The 17095-nt window shown below is 42.0% G+C and overlaps 1 protein-coding gene across 1 annotated transcript in view; it reads left to right on the forward strand.

Moving 5' to 3' along the window:
- The first annotated feature begins 672 nt into the window (after window positions 1–672).
- Window positions 673–17095, forward strand: part of GLI1 (GLI family zinc finger 1) — a 164724-nt gene continuing 148301 nt past the window's right edge. Inside the window, exon 1 of the mRNA XM_061614644.1 lies at window positions 673–881. The gene's annotated coding sequence lies outside the window, so the exon portion shown is untranslated. The remainder of the gene's footprint in view (window positions 882–17095) is intronic.

A 17095-nucleotide genomic window follows, 5' to 3' on the forward strand; every position in this document is an offset into this window, starting at 1 on the left:
AGAATAGTATATATGTGTGTGCGTCTATGTGCCTAAAATCCACGCCGGGTTTTCCAAGCCGCTTTGGAACTGTAGGCAGCATGCTGTGAGAACTGAGCTTGAGAGGGGCTCCTTCATCTAAAAACCTCACACAGGGCTCAATTTACCCTCCTCCTGCTGCTAAAGATCCCACCTTTAAAAAAAACCCAACAACTTTTAAAAAATTAAAAAAACCACCAAACACACACACACACAACCCCTCCCTGAGCAGCTTGACGAGTAGCAAAGCGGGGGGGGTGAGACTTTCTTTCCACCCCATCCCCTCCTGACAAGTCTGCACGGTCCCAAGCAAAGCCCTCCTTCAAAAGACAGCAGCAGAGACGCAGCGGCTGATTGGCTCCATGTGCAAAAGCTCAAGAAAGCATCGGGAAAAGTTTTGAAAGAAAATCAAAACTTCCTGCTTCAAGGTGGTCCCGGGCTGCAGACTGGAGAATCGAATATTTATAACGCGTGCTGCGAATGTGTGTGTGTTCGTGGAGGGAAAGCGGCAACCCACGTCGCGTTTTTAACAGCTTTTAAAAACATATTATTGTTTGTGGTAGTGGCATTTTATTTTATTTTTTTATTGTAAAGAAGGCGCAAGAAGTGAAATCAAGATGTGGAAAATTTGGGGAATTTGGTGAAAGGCTAGAACGAGCTCTTACTGCTGGGTTTTGTGCTTTTTTTGTTGAAAGCGTTCTCTCTCCTCTCCCCGCTGGATATTGCTCTTTTGGGAAGAAAAGTCTACGGGAAAGTTGGAATTTCGAAACCAGGTCCAAATCTCGGGGGCGGACCCCCCCCCGAAGACGAGGATCTCCGGCTTTCTAATAACTGTCCAACAATTCATTCTCAGTCTTTGAAAGGTATGCTCTTTTTTTCTCCTCTCCAACTTGAAACTTTTTTTAAAAAAAACCCAAAACTCTTTCCAGTTACGATTATTTTGACAACGTCTATACAGATTTTGTCTTTCAAATGGTCGTAGCGTTTGTGACAAAGAAAAAAATGGGGGGGAAAGATTAGGGGTTTTATTTTTCTGAATCGATAAAGACTATATGTAGGAATGGTTAATTTCCTCAAAATAATTTTAGAAGGGTAATGTGTAGTGAAGGAGTTTGTGTGAAATCTCATATCTAAAAGTGTCCCCGATTGGGGAGAGCAATGCAGTAACTTCCTAACTTGCAAGTTTTTCAGTTTGTGAGAGGAATTGTGGTTTCTTCTCATTGCTCACTACCTACTGAAAACAAAAATTGTCAGTTTCCTAACACCCCCCAATTTTTCTGTCATTTTTTGGCCAACAAGCCAAAAGGAGCTTTCATCCATTCTCTTCATCCAAACTCCTGGAACTAGTTCAGATCCAATTAAAATTTGGGGCAGGAGCTGCAATGAAACCAAAGCCAATTGCTTTGTAAGAATGACAGATTTTTACGGAGAGATTATGCCCCTAGTCCAAATGAAACTCAGAGAAAGGGCTCCCTCATTGTAATTGTATTTGCTTTTACACCTCAGCGGTTGGTGGAAGTTGCAGGATCAGGCATGGGAGAATTTGGGGGCTCCCTCTGTGGGTGCTTATAAGAGGGTTGGTGGCATTTCTGTTAAAAAGTTTTCTCTAGTAGGGAGGCCAAACTTCAAAGGCTTGTGGGGGTATAAGAATGGATGTTAGTTGTTTGAATTAAATTATTAACATCAGGGTAGATTTCTCCATCAGCTGGGTTAAATCAAGACAGCCCTCTTGATGTGTGGGGTTTGCCATCACTGCCATCCTTTGTAATATTATTGGGCCAAAACTTTGAGAGCTGTCTTAGGGGCACATAACTTTTCATGGACAGACAAAAGGAACATAGGAAACTGCTTTATACCAAGTCAAACCATTGGTTCATCTAGCTCAGTGTTGTCCACACTGACTGGCAACAGCTCTCCGGGATTTCGGACAGGAAGTCTTTCCTATCTGGAGGTGCCAAGGATTGAACCAGGGATCTTCTGCATGCGAAACAGATATTCTGCTACTGAGCTATAGCCTTCTCCCCAAAGGGCCCAAAGATCAAACCTTTAACCCATTTCCACAAATGACACTTAAAATCCATCCAGAATTCTGGATCATGTTGCTACCAATGGGTTTATGCTACCATAACATTTGGTAATATTTGGCTGGAATGCCCTCTTGCACTTTCAGTCCTGTGTTAAAATGTGTGTTCACCAAGTGGCCCGTTCTAGATTGAACAGCATTCATAAGTCATGGCCTCACTACAGATTTAAACGGGGTTCAAACGTGTTTCACTGTCATGCCTTCTGACTGAAGGGAGTTGTCTTTTGGTGAAAGGGCTCAGGATATCCACCAAACAATCCTCAAAACCCTCACAAAGTTACGGTCGACTCCAGGCCAATTTGAAGGAAGAATTGATGGCTAACTGGTTTAAATGTGTGGTGTAGTTGTGCCCTTCAACATCACCTTGTGGAAATGCGCTTAGTAAATGGGAAAGTCTAGGTTACCCTCAATTTTGAGGATCTAGGGCATTATTCTCTTCAGAGTAGCAGCTTGGAGGAATCCAGCCTTCCCTCCTGCCCACCCCCTACCTCCCTTCAGCAAAAAAAAGAAAAGAAAAAAAGGAACCCCCGAGCGTGACTCATCTGCAACATTCTGTGGCACAACAGAGAAAAGAAGAGAAACAAAGCCCTCCGTGACAAGCTTGGAAAAATAATTAAGAATCCATTTCCCTTGTCTGCCTAAATCAGCAGCTGGAATGACCTGTGTGGACTTGTTGAACTGGTAAAGGAGATTCTGTTGCTGGGGATGCCTCTTGACTTTGCAGCTCAGATTAACAACAATCTGCCTTGGGTGATGGATGGGGGGGGGAATGTGTGTAAAAGGGATGGGGTGGGGTTCTTCTGAGCATTGAAAGGGGAAAAGGAGGGAGATCTTGTGGAAGTTGCTTGCCTGCTGGAAAAATCCACTGCATCCACAACTCAGGGTTTTGTAACAGAGATGCTGGCTCCGAGGTTTGGACACACAAGGAGAGAAAGCTGAGATCAGAGTGAGTTCGCTGCTTGCAAATTGTTTAGTGAAGGCTGTGGGTGAACATCTGGCTGAGGATGAGTTTAGCTGTTGCTGTTTCATGTTCCCAGGGTCTAATCATACTCCAAAGGCAGATCTGTGCTTCAGCTGTGGCCAAGTGGCAGCCCACAGGCCAGATCTGCCTCCCAACACAGCTTTATGTGATCCCTGGCGATTCTACCAAATTTAAATCAAGGTGTGGTAAAAACCTTTTGTTAATAGTTCCATTTGCATGAAAGAAATAAGACTTTATATGCTTCATATGCATTTTATTGTGTTGCTATCCCACACAGGTTCTGGAAAGGCAAATTTCTGCTTCCAATCTTTTACTTGACTGGACTTTTCAGGAAGCCCCCCCCCCCCATACCGATGGCCTTGTGTCATCTAAGCACATCGGTGGTGTACATCTGAAATCCTTACGTGCTAACTGATGCAGTGATGCAGACTTTATCCTAGAGTCTGACTGACCATCCATGAAGAAGTTGGTTGTCTGTGATGTAGAGTAAGGTCCATATTACTAGGCAATTCATTTGGCAGATATTAGCAAGAGTTGATTTAAATCAGAAATCAAATATTTGTGACTGGAAAGTGCTAAATGAAAAAGTACCTCCTCAGGAGGCATTTCTGTTGGAAAAGCTGGGAATAGATTGGGTAGGCATCACTAGACCTGAACAATTACGGTAGCCTCTGAACTTTTGCAGTAGGGCAGGGATGGGAAATCTGTGGCCCTCTAAATGTTGTTGGACTCCAATTCCCATGATCCCTGACCATTGGCTATACTGGCTGGAGCTTCTGGGAGTTGAAGTCCAACAACATCTGAAGAAACACAGATTTCCCAGTATGGGAAATTGACACCAAAAGTATCTGAATAAAACCTTGATGTCTCAAAACTCTGTGCTGGAAAACGGGTTCATGGTACATAAAAAGAGATCGCCTTCCCTTCCTGTTGTGCGTATTGCCAAGGTTGCCTGTTATCATTTGTCAGCAGAGGTTACCATAAAGAGCTATGGGTTGGCCTTTTGAGAACTGAATAAACCTAATCTTTGGTAAATTTTAGTCCTCTGCATTTGCAGCAGCTGTCTTCCGTATCTCCTGTTAGGCCCAGTTACTGCAGTCCATCACAGAATGGGGCTGAGATATATTATTATTATTATTATTTCAAGTTATATACCGCCCTTAGCAGAATAGCTCTCAGGGCGGTGAACAAACAAGATAAAATACAATATATCATAGTAAAAAATCACAAAAACATGTACAAACAAACAACAAAAAACACTACAAAAACACAATACGACAAAAATTAAAAATACGGATTAAAAGATTAAAATGGTTAATATAAGTGATATAGCTAATCACTGGGGGAGGGGAGGCACAACTTAGTACTAAGAGTCTGTGCAATGTGTGAAATTCCTAATCTGTAGAACATAGGACTTGTGGCTACACATCCGTCGTTCTAGAGCTGGAAAGAGATTTCAAATACAGAGAAGCCACTCAAATTTGGGGTATGTTTAGTCTGTGTAGGGCAGTGGTTCTCAAACTTTTTCCCCACGGACATCTTGAAAATTGCTGATGGTCTTAGCGGACCACTTAATTATTTTTTTTGCCAGTTGTAGCAATTGAAATGCACAGCGCTAGATGCTTTTGCGTTAATTGCATTTTTATTGCTTCTTTTATTTCTTATATTGTATTTTATTGTATTTCAATTTGCATTCCGTAGAACTCAGATTGTAATACAATAAAATACAATAAAAGAAGCATCAAAAATACAATTAAAGCTCAATATGAATATTTACAGTGGACATGCCGTAGACCAACTGAATGAAGATCATGGCGCTCTGGTGGTCCACAGGCCACAGTTTGGGAACCCCTGGTTTAGGAGCGAGCATAAGATTTTTAGATCTAGGCTATGCAGGGCTTAGAAAAAACAATCACTCCCAATTGCCAGTCTAATTCTGGGATCCCTGCTGTTTGTCTGTCCCTTGTAACTCTTTCCTCTTCCTTTGTTGACTTCTCCATTGTTGAAATGTAGGTTGTTGGTGCAGGGGCTGGTTGTTGTTTTGTAAAGTGTTGTGTACACTGATGATACTATAGAAATGAATCATATTCAGCCATCTGATGAAAGACTTTAGGTTTCCCCCCTGCCTGTCTAACCATCTGTTCCTCCTGTCTTCCCTCTCTTTGTTCTCCTGCTCCACTTACTGGTTCTGCATCAGAGGCTGTGTCCCCCTAGTACTGTTTGGATCTTTAAGCCTGTACGTGTTGTTTCCCAGGATATTGCCCTTTCCTACTTATTTTTTCCACTGGGGCACCCCGCTTTTGAAGAGATGCCCTTGAATTTTGGAAAGAGCTTGTGTCATCATGAACCCACATTCTCTGAGCTCCCTTCTTGGGGGGTTGGCATGCCCAGACAACACTCCCTGGCCCAAGGAGGTAGGGCGGTGGGGAAACACATGGAACGGTGACCGGGGCACTTTGGGTGTTATCTGGGAACCACCGCCCTCGGCCGGCTGCTACACCATGTAGGCAGCGTCCTTGGGGGCGAGGCTGAAAAATTCACAGGCCCCAGGCAGCTTCCCAGATTCATGGCTGAATTTATTATTCCGTGGGACGGAGATGCTATAGTATCACCCCACCTAAAAGCCCTGCTACCCAACCCTGAGTTGACTCCTAGGTGCCCTCTCTCCTCAAGCCAGTTTCCTAGGTGATATTCAGAAAGGAGAAAATTCAGTCCCAAAGGCTTGCTGGATAAGTGATTCAAGGACTTTATTGTTGTTGTTAAAAAACAGTATTCTTCCATGTTTGCTGGAGGGATGTGCTGCTTCCTAAAAATGGGTTAAAAAGACATATAGAAACCCATATATTTTCTAGGCCAGGGATGAGGAACTTGTGGCCCTCCAGATGTTGTCACCTCTGACCATTAGCCATAGTAGCTTGGGCTGATGGGAGATGGAATCTAACAACATCTGGAGGGCCAGAGGTTTCCCCAACCCTGCTCTCAGCCCTTAGCTTTTCACAAACCCTCCAATATTATACAGATAAAAACAGGAATACTTTGGGGTACTTAAAGTACCCCTATTCTCACACCAAGGCTTGCTACCCATCACCCACCAATTATTTTTTCCTATTAAACATTTTTCTGTTAAACTGTTTTTTTCCATTAAACGTTGTGGAATGTCTTCTGTATACCGTAGTTGTCTATTATGCAATAGCTTGACCTGCACTGGCTTCTGAACCAAGTGTATGTGCGTGAATAAACTGACCATAACCGTTTCCTTAAAAAATAAACAAAAGCCCTAAATATTCTATTAAACATTCTTGCATCTCATTTAAATGGGCCTTGCTTCATTTTGAATAGCTGCAACTCAAAAACATTTAGCACTACTTACTATTTGGATAGGAAGTTTCTGAAGGATGATGGCTGGAAGGAAGGGATGCTAGTGTAGTCTTCTGCATGAAGATGCACTCACTACCAAATTTATTTTAAAATCATCCCCAAAAGACAAAATAGGGACAGGTATCAATCAGGCAATAAGAACTCTTTATGGTAAATTATCTGATCTTCACCTCTCAGACCAGCAAGCGAATTGGAACTTAACTATCTACTGGATTTTCAATTTCTCTTAATGTTCTTGCAACAATAAGCCAAGAAGAAACCTTGGTTACAGCTCATAGCTTGTCTAGAGTGAGACAAACCACAAACCTGAGTTAAGAAACTGTGGCCTAGCCTCCCAGTAGTGCAGCAGCAACAGGACTGGGGGAGGAAAGCAGTGGCTGTGATCATCATTCTGGGACACCTGCACTTTGCTTGTTTGGCTTAGTGTTACTTGCAAACCAAGTCTTTGTATACTGGGTGGCCACTCTGTGGCTCTCCAGATGTTGCTGGACTACAGCTCCCATCATCCCTGGCCATGTGCTATGTTGGCTGAGACTGATGGGAGCTGTAGTTCAGCAGCATCTGGAGAGCCACAGAGTGGCCACCCCTGGTAGAAAGTGGTAACACTTAAAGCATTTTGCTTCCTGCAAAAGCCTGGGAACTATAGTTTATTAAGGATGGTGGGAAGCTCTGTGAGGGGTAAACTACAAATCCCAGGATTCTTTGTGGGATGCAAAGTGCTTTAAATGTATGGTGTGGATATGACCAGTGGCTTTGAGGAGTACTGTTCAGAGACTAAAATTCATTTGAGGGCATCCTTCTTTTTCAGACTATTTAGAAAGGTTCTTAGTGAAAGGCTGATCCACTTTTTCAGACTTTCCCCTTGAGAACAGGTAGCAGTATCTTCTAGAAAGATAACTTTCTGCACAAACTTGGAGCTGCTCAACTTCTTCTAGGTTTTATGATGGATATTTCGATGTGATATATGACTTGATGTTTTTGTTGCTGACATTAAGCAGGATCAGAGCTTGGAAGATTACTTTAAAAAAGGAATAAATATACTGTTACGTGGGCCCAACAATGAATAAATTACAATTACAATTGTTCTGAAAGGAATTGATTACTTTACTGTTACTCAGAAGTAATCACTACAGTTAAGTCACTTAAAAAAACACATACACACAGAGGGTAGTAGAATAAATGTTTTAATGCATAAGATAGCAGTGATGGTGTCTCCACTGGTAAGGGAGGTGGGGAGGGAGGCAGAGGCCACCGCTCAGAGCTTCGCATGCCGAACCAAGTGCAACACCCACCCACCCACTCTCAGCCAGCAAGTGTTGTCTGTCTCACTCAACCACCTTCTGGACCCTACCCTGCCACCAACTAAGACACACGCACCAAAGCAAATATTTTCCCCTGGGGTGCAAAAAAAGTTAAAATACTGCAAATGCAGCAAGGTGGCCAAGGAGAGCAGTGGAGGCCACTTCACGTACCAAGTGCAAGCACAGATTTAATACATACACACACACACATATTGTCAGCTCTCACCTCCACAGTCCTTCATCTTCATTGCGGTGCTGCTTCCTTCATCTACATTCTTGCCCTCTGGCTCCTTTCTCTCTCCACTCCATTCTTCACCACCACTGTCCATTTTAACAATTTTTTCTCCCCACTCTGCCCCATCTTGTTTTCCACCTCCTCCATCGTTGCCTCCTAAACCACTCACAGAGTGCGAGGGAAGAGTGATGCTGCGCACAAGCCCAGTTTGAGGCACATAATTTTCATCCACAAATCAGAGGAGCAGAAGACTTCCTCTGCTCCCTTCTCCCAGTAATGTCCAAATGTAATGCTGGAAACATAATTACACCTCAAAAGTAATAAAATTACTCCTATTACAATCAAAATGTAAAGAAATTACCCACTCGTTCCTCAAAAAAGTAATAAATTACAAGTAATTCGTTTTTCCTAACTAATTACTTTAAAGCTCTGAGCAGGATGAGATGACCTGCCTCATGTAGCAAATTTTGGGGTACCATGAAAGGGAAAGGGATGGGGCAGCAGGAGTTGGTACTGGATTTTCTGCCTCAGGCACCCAAGTGTCGTAGGCCATCTCTGCTCCCTTGGGATACCTTGTTGGCTAGCATTAACTATATGTTAAGTGTCCCAGTGTATTACTTTCAAATATAATGTGGTGTGGTAGTACCATGATTGGTATTCCTTATTTTGTGACTTTTTACAATTTGTTTCCCTTTTTAATGTTAGCTTATTACCTGTATTTTATTGTGAACCACCTTGAGAGGAATTCTTTGAGTGACAAGCTGGTACATAAATAATATAGTGTGCCCAAAGAATCGAACCTTGTTTATGCCTGGAAAAAATAAAATATTGTAGATAAGTCCTGAGAGTAAACAGGTAGCCTCACGGAGCAAAATCAGATGGTTTGGCTTGGCTGGGGGCGTTCACTCACATTCCAGGCCCAGACTAAAATGGCTGGCAGACGTCAATGCATTGGGAGGGAGCAGGTTCACACAGGCCTAGTGTGCTTTTACAGTCTGCATGGTGAGGAAACCCATTAGGCTGGCCAGTTGTGCACTGCCAAAAAAAAGGATCTTCATCACAAAAAAAGAGGATGCAAGTTTGCATAACATTTACATATAGTAATTTATATGTAAAGACTCCAATTTAGAAATAATTACTATCTTAAATGGAAATATAAAAAGGTTTTAAAAGGTAATTATATATAAACTTTAAACATTTTTATTAACTGTAAGTTGCTTTGAGTGCACATATTTGTGTAGAAAAGCGACTAACAAATTTAATAAATAAATAAATTAGTGGGGAAGACACCAGGTAACTTGGTGGCTGCTCAGTCTGCTGACCAGGTGATGCAGAACTGTTGATGGGCAACTCCAAGGCCTCTGTTCTCTTCCTTCTTGTGGTTCTTTACCTTTAAACCATACTTGAATTAGACAAAGTTTAGAGGACACCTTCAAAGCAATGACTGCTTCTGACAACCCTTCAAAATAAAGGACTGTTCCCTGTAAAGTAGGATACCTGGGCACCCTAAAACCCAGACAAGCAAAGAAACCCCAAGAAAGTTGCCCCTACAGCAATCAGTGTTACAAGAGGGTTGCATGGTGCATGTCACTACTAAAGGGATATGTTGTAGGAGGATTCAGAAATATGGAGCCTCGGAGTAGCTGCTTCAGAGTAGCCATCCGGCCACTATATTCACGTGGGGGAGTCAATGCCCCCAGTCTCTGAGGACATAGTATTACTACAGCTACTTATGGAAGTATATTAGCATCATAATGGTTTATTTGTATGATGCCTTTCCACAGTAATCTGTGCTCAAGGCGGCTCATGAAAAACAAAATTAATATAGTCAATAAGTTAAAGAAAATATCTCATTAAAAAATATGCAGTAAATTGAAACAATACCCTTACAGTTCATAATAAGCTCCAACAATAAAATACAAAAACGTAAACCCCGTAGCAGCAAAAATACCTGACCTCCAGAATTAAATGTTGGCCCAAACAAAAACCCCACAAGAAGGCAATTTCAAGCAACGTCCATGTAGTGGCTGTAGCCTATCAAATGTCTTTTTAGGGAGGCCTATCTCATACTTTCAGATCTCAGAAACCTGGAATACGATCACCCCATTCCTAATGCTTCCACTAACCAAAGATAGGATGAAGAAGTATCACCTCTGAAAATGCTGTTTTGGACTAGAGCACGATTAACCAATATGATCCCTCCAGATGCTGTGGTACTCCAACTGGGAGGAAAGGTGGGATATAAATCAAATAATAAATAAATAAATCTTCCACCAGTCCCAGCCACGATAGCAAGTGATAAAGGTTGATGGGAGTTGAAGTCCAAACAACATCTGGAGGGTCATGTGTTTGATTTTATCATAGTATTTCAACCTTGAAAGGATTATGCAAAAGGCAGTTTTAACCCTGCATACTTGTAAAAGAACACATGCAAATGAAAAAAGGGCTAGGGATGGGATTCTGTGGCTTACTGGGAGAGAATCTACAACCTTAGAAAAGGTGTGGAGGGAAGAAAACAACAAAAGGAATGGGGAAGAGTTAGCAACCCTCAGATTAGGGAATGTGTTATGATTTGATGTGTTAGGGACGGGGGTGGGCAACCTGTCACTATCAGCCCCAGCCATCACAGCCAGTGGTCAGGGGGTGATGGGAGATGTAGTCCAACAACATCTGGAAGGCCACAGGTTAGCTGCCCCTGCTTTAAAGTATTAACATCTGAGGCCCCAGGCTGGTTTAAAAGAAGGGGCAGGAGCAGAAAGAATGTCATTATGGGGAAAAATGCTGCCTCTGCCAGTTCTTTCAGAATCTTCCCTGTACCGGAAGCTCCTCTGCTTCACTCTCTGCAGTGGACAGAGAGCACCGTAGTCTGTCTGATTCCCAAGCCAAGTCCTGGTAGCCACAGCAGTGGATGCCAAGCTCTTGCATTTTCCCTTTCCTGGGGTAATACCCGTCCAGAGAGTTCCATTCAGAGGCCTTCTCCTTCTCCGTCTTCTTCCCCCAGCTCTTTGCGTCGTGCAGCGTACACAGCCCACTCTATGTTCAGGGTCTGTTTGTTTATTTGTGTGTTTGGCTCTGTTGGGTTTGCCAGTTGGCAAGGGGCAGGCCTTAGAAGGTGGGTGGGAATGTGTGTGCCTTGTGCGCACAGCTGCAGTAGAAGAGCTGAGGGAGCCAGTGCAGGTCACCTGACATTACCTGACATTACCATTACAAATTAGTATTTGTGTGCAATGGAAGCCAAGGTTCACAATAACACAATTCTTTTTTTCCTTTCCTTTTCCACCCTCTTTCATATACGCAGAAAGAACCTTACTCTCTAAGGACCTTCACCCATTCATGTAGTGCAAGCAGAGATGGGCACATCTGTTTCTGGTCTATGTCCCTTTGGCATGTTTTTACCCCATAATTCTGCTACATTTCTGCAATAATCTGTGAAAATTGCTTAAGCAACTCAACTATGTATTTTCTCTCAATATTAATATTTAATATAAATATTTAAAGACCTCTTTTGAAACGTTTAAACTGCAAGAACATTTGGAGAAGTGCAAACTCCAGCGGATAGCTCCGATGAAAACAAGCCTTTTAAAGTAAAGATCTTCCCGGTCTGCATCTGTATTGGAATTGTTTTTAGGTGTTTTATTGCTAGTGGGTTTGCCGCCCTGGGCTTCTTTGGGATGAAGGGAGGGATATGCAATTAATCATCATCATCATCATCGCATGGTGTCCCGTTAATGTGTCCCATCAGCACAAGGATTTCCGCTTGTGCAGTGGGACTCCCCTCCCCATGCATACGTCCCACACCCTCCCCATATCTGCTCCAGAGGGTTGTGGGAACCCCTAGAACAGATTGGGGGGAGGAGGAAAGTCCCATTACACAAGCAGAAGTCTTTACATTGATGGGACCCTGATTTAGCTCAACTTTGGATATAACCTGTTATTATTCATCCAAGAAATGCAGATCAGGTCATTTTTAATAAGAATCTGCAAATTTCAAGGATTGTATTCAAGTAAGTCCTACTTGGAGTAGACCCATTTAAATTTAAGGTTTGCCATGTCCATAGCTTCAGTGCATCTACTCTGAGTAGGACTAACATTAAATACCATCCTTAAATACAATTTATTTGTTCCCTCCTTCCCTACGCGAGCCCAAGGCAACAGTTAAACCTATAACTTTACAAGTAAGCAGCTGTGTTTTAGCAACTGCTAGCTGAGACTGGAGTCACTATTCCATTCTTTTTAAAACATTATTCAGGAGAGGAGAGGAAATGTCCACTCTTCTGCCCCTCGTTAATCATCCTAAAGTGTGAAACAGTGGTTGAAGTGCTTTATGATAACAAAAACGTTTAAGTAGCAAACCAATTAATTAATTAAATTTGCTTTATTAGGAGTTAAAAGGATGGCTTTCCTTTTCTAGTCTTGCAAATAACATTTAAAGAGTTGAATGGTTATTCTTGTCTGTGGTGTCAAGAAAACACAATGCATTAATTAATCCTGAATAAAAGGCATGGCTTAGTGTGATGGCTCTTGTAAGACTAAAAATTGGAATAAATCTTCTCTTAAGCATTATGTTTGTTTTCACATAAGAGGCTTAATGTGGCTCTTGATCTAATTGTGCTTGTAACATTAATGTGAAACCCTTACTAGCCAGAATGCTTATTTGTATAACAAATGCCTTTCACCAGATTTGTCTGCCACATTTGAAAGAGCTAGACACTGATTTTAATTTAATTTATTGGATTTCTTAGTCGCTCATCTGGCTGGCCATCCAGCCACTCTGGGCGACGTACAAAATGAACAAAATGACACACCAATACAATAACATTAAAATCTAAAAGCGATAATGATAAAATCTAACCCACCCCAAAGGCTTGCCTGAATACACATATGCAACAACAACCTTATTCTATTAATTATTTGAAAGTTTATTTACAAGAAGTTCTGTATTAGTTCTAGCATACAGTAAAAATCCATGATCCTAGAAGTAGTGCTTCCATAGTATTAAGCTCAGAATATTTGATTTGCTGTTCATGACTGAGAGTCAAAGACCCTGGAGTTTGCTGTCCTCTACTGTTTTGTTAGAGGGGTAGAATACTGATATAAATCAAATATATCCTTTGGGAATAAGGGTGGGATATAAATTTAATAATAATAATAACCATGTGAGAGACTCAAAGAATAATTTAAAATTCAGAGTAATGGCTGAGGGCATTCATTAAATGAGTGCTCTGGGGAAACTTTGGGATACCTTTGAACCTCACAATCTTGTTTACAATCAAATAATGCTGTGGTTTTCAAACTTTCCTTCAGGGAACCTTATCTACATTAACCTTTCCATGGAACATATTGCATGGGAAGACCAGCAGTGACAGCCAAGTTGCTTTTAGGAGCTTGCCTTCCATTATTGATCTTTTCACTAGAGCAGGAATGAGGAACCTGTGGCCTTTTGAGATGTTGTCAGACTCTAACTCCCATCAGCCACAATGGCCAGTAGTCAGGGATGATGGGAGTTGTGGCTCTCTAGAAACTGCTGAGACTACAAGTTCTCCATCCCTCTTCTAAAGCATGAAATGCCAAATCTAAATCTACAAGTGGAGATAAAAATTCTGGATTATTACTTATTCCTGATTCATCCTCTGTAATATAAATGTACTCTTATGAAAGTTCCTTTATCCATATGCATATCCTCATGCACACACAGAGTACTTCACACAGCTGAAACATATCTTGGGACTGGCATATATGACCATTTTAGCATGATGGCATATGGGTTACTGGGCAAAGTGGTTCGTATTGAATCTTCAGTGAAACTTCACTGAAAGCTGAAACTATGGTTTGTTCAGCTGTGCACCCAGCACACTATGCCACCACTGATCTTCGGGAAATGGCTTTGTAAGCTGTGATAGAGATTTCAGTGAAAGAAGCTTATTGCTGCTTTATTGAAGATTCAGTGCTTGCTATTATCCAGTAATCCACATATTGCCAGGCTAAAGGGAACCTGGAAGTGTATTTATTTATTATGTTTTATCTCACCTTTTCTCCAAGGAACTCAGTATGCCATCAATTGTTCTCTGCCCCACCCCGTTTTAGTTTCACAGCAACCCCACAATGTAGGATAGACCAAGAGAGAGTGACTGACTGCTCAAGGTCATCCAGTGAGTGTCACTGCTGAGCTGGGATATTGACACTTGACAAAATTGACACTTGGAGCTACTTTCAGTGTAAATTTTTGTTGCTATAGTAATTCCACAACAGCATACCTCTCAAAGTATGTTACATGAACATGTTGAACCCCCAAACCTGCTTGTAGAAGGCCTCTTGAATCTAGAATCTGGACACCTGTAGTACATTTATTTTAGGTAAATTTTAGCCACATTCTCTACATACAGTAAAAAAAAAATACAGCCAGCAGATTGCTTTTTAAAAACAAAGCATAATTTATAAAGCAATTTAGAATTGTAGTCTGATATGATATGATAAAAAGATCTTATGTCTTATGTGGCGCAGAGAGGTAAGCGGCGGTAACGTAGCCGAAGCTCTGCTCACGGCCGGAGTTCGATTCCAACGGAAGGAGGAAGTCAAATCTCCGGTAAAAGGGGTCGAGGTCCACTCAGCCTTCCATTCATCTGTGGTTGGTAAAATGAGTACCCAGCATATGCTGGGGGGTAAAGAAAGGCCGGGGAAGGAACTGGCAATCCCACCACATATATACGGTCTGCCTAGTAAACGTCGCAAGACGTCACCCTAAGAGTCAGAAACGACTCGCACTATAAGTGCGGGGACACCTTCACCTTTTTAACTGATGAAGTCTCAGTGTCTGAGTCTGCTTGATTTTGTGGCCCCTATCTTACTTTCCTGATTTTACAGAGTGTACAGGCAAGGACTGTGCCATTAGGTGGGATGGCAGCCCCAAGAACATGCCTTTGTAAAGCCATGATTTTACAAATTGCACAAAAGACCAGCAACCATATGGCGAGATAGCTCTCCATTAGTAGGAAAACTGCAGTGTTCCATAGTGTGTGAGTACACCACTGAGAAGGCTTGGCGTTGTTCCCTTACTGGCCTCACTTTTTAAAAGGATACCTCCTAGATCTGATAGGATGTGGCTCCAATCAAGACATGTGCATGATGGGGTATTGTTCTACCAATCCATTTCCATACATGTGCAACTATGAACAGTGGCCCCAGTACTCACCCTTTGTATGCCCAAAGTCATATTGAAATTGGTTCCCATCTCTCGCTCATGCACATGCATGAAATATGCTTACATGTGAAGTCAAGAGCTTGAAAGGTACCAGAGCTAAAGCGTATCTGCAAGTCCCACCTTTTGATCAGAAAGGACACTGATGCCACTGGGGTAACTCATTTGGGTTGGGGTACAAACTAAGTAATGTCTCTCATAATACTAGAACTCGTGGACATTCAAAGAAGCTGAATGTTGGAAGATTCAGGACAGACAAAAGGAAGTACTTCTTTACTCAGCGCATAGTTAAACTATGGAATTTGCTCCCACAAGATGCAGTAATGGCCACCAGCTTGGACGGCTTTAAAAGAAGATTAGACAAATTCATGGAGGACAGGGCTATCAATGGCTACTAGCCATGATGGCTGTGCTCTGCCACCCTAGTCAGAGGCAGCATGCTTCTGAAAACCAGTTGCCGGAAGCCTCAGGAGGGGAGAGTGTTCTTGCACTCGGGTCCTGCTTGCGGGCTTCCCCCAGGCACCTGGTTGGCCACTGTGAGAACAGGATGCTGGACTAGATGGGCCACTGGCCTGATCCAGCAGGCTCTTCTTATGTTCTTATGTTCTTAATGTCCTTACCCACTACTTGAAGACTAATGCCTTATGCAACTCCTTTTATTCTTTATTTTATTCCACATCACTTTTCTCTTGTGTTCTTTAAATCAGGTGTAGTCAGACTTCACTCTTGCGGCATCTACTTTATTATTAAAACCTCTAGATCCATCAACAAGGTGGAAAAGATATACTCTTAGAATTAAAGAACTCTGAGCCCTGGGAATTTGAATACCAAACTGAATTGAGTTCACAGCTCTTCCACACAAAAATCCACTCCTGATTACCCTTCCCTACCCCAGCTGTCTTCACTTCAACAGTATACGTTTTTGTGGGTTCATCATTTTGTTGTTGGTTAAACAGTTAGAGTCACAAATCCTTGCCAATCAAATCATCCCAAGATCTACCACCCCTGCTTTAGATTGTAAGCCTGTGGGTAAGGCTCTGTTCATTTATTCCCGTTGTTATGTGCCTTCAAGTCGACTATGACGTATGGCGACCCTATGAATCAGCGACCTCCAAGAGCATCTGTCATAAACCACCCTGTTCAGATCTTGTAAGTTCAGGTCTGTGGCTTCCTTTATGGAATCAATCCATCTCTTGTTTGGCCTTCCTCTTTTTCTACTCCCTTCTGTTTTTCACAGCATTATTGTCTTTTCTAGTGAATCATGTCTTCTCATTATGTGTCCAAGATATGATAACCTCAGTTTCATCATTTTAGCTTCTAGTGACAGTTCTGGTTTAATTTGTTCTAACACCCAATTATTTGTCTTTTTCGCAGTCCATGGTATCCTCAAAGCTCTCCTCCAACACATTTCAAATGCGTTGATTTTTCTCGTATCAGCTTTTTTCACTGTCCAACTTTCACATCCATATATAGAGATCAGGAATATCATGGTCTGAATGATCCTGACTTTAGTGTTCAGTGATACATCTTTTCATTTGAGGACCTTTTCTAGTTCTCTCACAGCTGCCCTCCCCAGTCCTAGCACTCTTCTCATTTGTTGACTCTTGTCTCCATTTTGGTATTGATAATCCTTGACAGGTTCAATGCCCTCATTATCAACTTTGAAGTTACATAAATCTTCTGTTGTCATTACTTTAGTCTTCTTGATGTTCAGCTGTAGTCCTGCTTTTGTGCTTTCCTCTTTAACTTTCATCAGCATTTGTTTGAAATCATTACTGGTTTCTGCTAGTAGTATGGTATCGTCTGCATATCTTAAATTATTTATATTTTTCCCTCCAATTTTCACACCTCCTTCATCTTGGTCCAATCCTGCTTTCCATATGATATGTTCTGCATATAGATT

This window comes from Rhineura floridana, chromosome 3 (assembly GCF_030035675.1).
Source record: "Rhineura floridana isolate rRhiFlo1 chromosome 3, rRhiFlo1.hap2, whole genome shotgun sequence".
NCBI classification, from domain to species: domain Eukaryota; kingdom Metazoa; phylum Chordata; class Lepidosauria; order Squamata; family Rhineuridae; genus Rhineura; species Rhineura floridana.